This window comes from Triticum urartu, chromosome 7, assembly GCF_003073215.2.
Source record: "Triticum urartu cultivar G1812 chromosome 7, Tu2.1, whole genome shotgun sequence".
Classification (NCBI taxonomy): Eukaryota; Viridiplantae; Streptophyta; class Magnoliopsida; order Poales; family Poaceae; genus Triticum; species Triticum urartu.
In genome coordinates this window covers 57,301,213-57,304,866 of record NC_053028.1, presented here as the reverse complement: position 1 = coordinate 57,304,866, position 3,654 = coordinate 57,301,213, and the positions used below count along the sequence as shown (strand labels likewise).

At 38.5% G+C, this 3,654-nt stretch overlaps 1 long non-coding RNA gene across 1 annotated transcript; it reads right to left on the bottom strand.

The window, feature by feature from the left end:
• Positions 1 to 1,123: 1,123 nt before the first annotated feature.
• On the bottom strand, positions 1,124 to 1,962 carry LOC125525652. Its single transcript, XR_007291381.1, has 4 exons — positions 1,772 to 1,962; positions 1,572 to 1,633; positions 1,279 to 1,499; positions 1,124 to 1,182 (listed from the first exon to the last, which is right to left on the bottom strand). It is a non-coding gene; the product is annotated as an uncharacterized LOC125525652 (long non-coding RNA).
• Positions 1,963 to 3,654: the final 1,692 nt, after the last annotated feature.

Here is a 3,654-nt window from a genome sequence, read left to right as displayed (position 1 = left end):
ACAATTCAAAGCCACATCATCAATTTTCAACCCTTTCTGACTTCATTTGTTATTTTTCATGCATTTACTGATTATTTTGAGCTATAAGACCCTGAAATTGAAAAGCACTACAAATGAACTCTGAAAAGGTTGAAAGTTGGCACGGTATCATCATTTCACCCGCATAGCATGTGCAAGAAAGTAGAGAGGCTTACAACAAAAACTTGATGCACTTCATGTACAAAATGCACAATCTCTTTCGAAGTATCAGGGTTTCATACGGAAACTCGTCTGTTACAAACGGATTTCATTTTTTTGAACTTATTTGAACTCCATACTTTTTCTGTGTTCAAAATGCACCATTCAAAGCTACATCATAAATTTTCAACCCTTTCTGACTTCATTTGTTAGTTTTCATGCATTTACTGATTATTTTGAGCTATAAGACCCTGAAATTGAAAAGCACTACAAATGAAGTCTGAAAAGGTTAAAAGTTGGCATGGTATCATCATTTCACCCACATAGCATGTGCAAGAAAGTAGAGAGGCTTACGGCAAAAACTGGATGCACTTCGTGTATAAAATGCACCATTCAAAGCTACATCATCAATTTAGTACATATAGCTCTCATGGATAGATAAGTGACCAAATTAATAGAAGTTCATCATCACATTAAAAACAAAGTACATACATAGTTCTCATTAAACAACATATAGCTCTCCAGAGCATCTAGTTAAACCATACATTGAAACTATGTGAAACCTTTCAATGCAACAATAAATGCGATCATAATCACAACCAAGGTAAAAATTGATCCAACGGCATAATGATACCAAGCCTCGGTATGAATGGCATATTTTCTAATCTTTCTCAACTTCAACTGCATTACATCCATCTTGATCTTGTGATCATCGACGACATCCGCAACATGCAACTCCAATATCATCTTCTCCTCCTCAATTTTTTTGATTTTTTTCCTGAAGTAATTGTTTTTTCTTCTTCAACTAAATTTAACCTCTCGACAATAGGGTCGGTTGGAATTTACGGTTCAACTACCTCCTACATAAATAAAATCTATGTCAACTTGATGGGCATAATTGTCATAAACAATAAATGAACAAAATAGTTATAGAAGATAATATATACCACATCCGAATCATAGCCAGGACGAGGGCCGACGGGGGCGGATACCAAAACCATCGCACTATATAAGCACAAGCAATAATAAAAGTAAGAAAATTAGACAAGTATCTATCTAAAGTAAGAATTGTTTTCTTTCAGAAGAAGATAAGAGGCTCACCACAGTGGTGCAGGTGACGAGATCGGCGCGGGCGATCGGTGGCGGTAAAGACAGGGACGGGACGTGACGGACTGCTAAACCTAGACAAATCTTAGGGAAAATGGAGTTTGGAGGTCGAACTTCGAGAGGAGAAAGCTTAACTAGCGTGGCTTGGGCATTTCATCGAACACCTCGTGTGCATAGGAGGTGAGCTAGAGCATCCAAATGCCTCTCCTCGCCAGCTGAAATTACAGGTAACACATTCATGAGACGTGCTTTGAACTCTGGAACTGAATGGCTTCCTGGGTACTTACGGTGGGGACTGCGGCAGCGACGGTGGCGACGGCCGCGGCCTTGGTTCCCGCTATGGCAGCCTCTGCAGTTTCAGATCGATCGTAGGAGTGTTAATCAAGAATTCAAGATCAAGTTTAAGCAGAGACATGAGCTGCAATGAATGGGATATATGAGCAGTGCGGTGCTGGGCGGCGGCGAGCCTCTGGTCGTCGGTGGTTACCTCTGGAGCAGCGCTTGGCGGCGGTGAGCCTCTGGTCGAGGTAGGCAGGGGTCACCGTCGACATCTTCGAGGCCGTGGAAGAGAGCTTGGAGGCACGAGCGAGATCCGAAGGAAGTGAACTAGTAGTGGCAGTGAAGTGAGTCAGCGTGCCCTCCGTTTTGCTGGCGATGTGTGGTCTGGGCGCCAACCCATCGGCGATCCAATCCCGCGAGCGCCTCATCCTTTGTTTGGCGAGGTCGGCCCCAGCATGATGCTAGCTGCTGCGCACCTCTCAACGTTACAGTACCTTTATATCAAAATATAAGACCTTTTTGCAGTTTATTATTTTATTTTATTTTTTGCGAAAACATCTTAATACTTTGGTACAGAGGACGTATATGTATATGCACTTAGATAAAGTTGACCACCCTTTTTCGTGGGGAAATATTTTTTTTGCAGGAAAGGAAATAAATTTGATCACCTCTTCAAAAGATATACTAAAATATGTTTTTACATTACTAAAATCTTTTATGATGTATCCTCTATAACACTAAGCTCCCAAGTTTTGAAGATGCCATAGTCAATTGAGGTCTTCCATTAGGGTCAATAATTTCTCAAAGCTCTCTCATTCAATTCTTTTATACTATACAATATGCTTCCTAATTTCTAAGGCCTCACAATTAATTGAATTATTCAATTTATAATTAGGTCAACCGATTTTGACCAGGTCAACACTTTCTCAACCTCTCTCATTAAAATTTTAATTCATTATGTTCCCTAATTTTGAAACTCTTTCATTCAAATAAGGTATTCAACTTTGGGTTTGGTCTACTATTTTGACTGTGCCAACGATTTTTCAAATCAATCTGCAGCAACTGGCCAGTAATAGAAACATATGAATCCGGCACACCATCCCACCACTTGAAAAAAGAGGCACCACCATGTGATATTCTACCACTAATATAGTAGTACATGCACCACCGACACCGAAATTTCTCCACATAAATATAGATTGGTTAACGGACAACTCAGAATCACACCACGAAAGACCAACCAAATCAACGCATTAAGAAGAGGGAATAAAAAAGTAAACACACTATATTATCTCCACCACCCGCCAAACTAAATATTCCATCAGTTCCAAAATATAAGGGGTATTACTGTTGTAGAAAGTCAAATTTCTTCAACTTTGACCAGGTTCAGAGCAAAAATACCGACATCCATAATATTAAAGAAAAAAGCATGGAAATTCATTTCATGATGAATTTACAAATACTGATTTGATATTATGGATTTTGATATATTTGTCTACAAATTTTATTGAACTTAAATGGTTTGACTTTTGAAAAAAAGCAATACACCATATATTTTGAAACAGAGTGATTATGTTTTGAATAAACTCAATGACAACAAAGGCGCAGCAAAGTGCGCCCAATTCTTCTAGTTATTACACTATGCTCCATAGTTTTAAAGAGCCCACATTTAATTGAGGTCACCAATTAAAATTAGGTCACCCGATTTTGACCAGATCAACAATTTATCAAAACTCTTTCATTCAATTATTTAATATTATACATTATGTTTTCTAACTTTTAAGGCGTCACAATTAATTGAGGTCTTCAATTTAAAATTGGGTCATCCCATTTTGATTGGGTCGACAATTTCTCAAGTAGCACTCCCATTAAATTATTTTAATTCCCTATGCTCCCTAGTTCTAAAGCTCTCTTCTTCGATTAAGGTATTTAATTTTGGATTTGGTTTACGATTTTGATCAGCCAACATTTTTTCAAATCAATTAGCAGCAACCGGCCTATAAAAGCATATCAATCTTGCGCACCCTCCAACCACCTACAATGAAAGGAGAGCCACCATGTGATTTATAGCACCAATATAGGACATAAAAC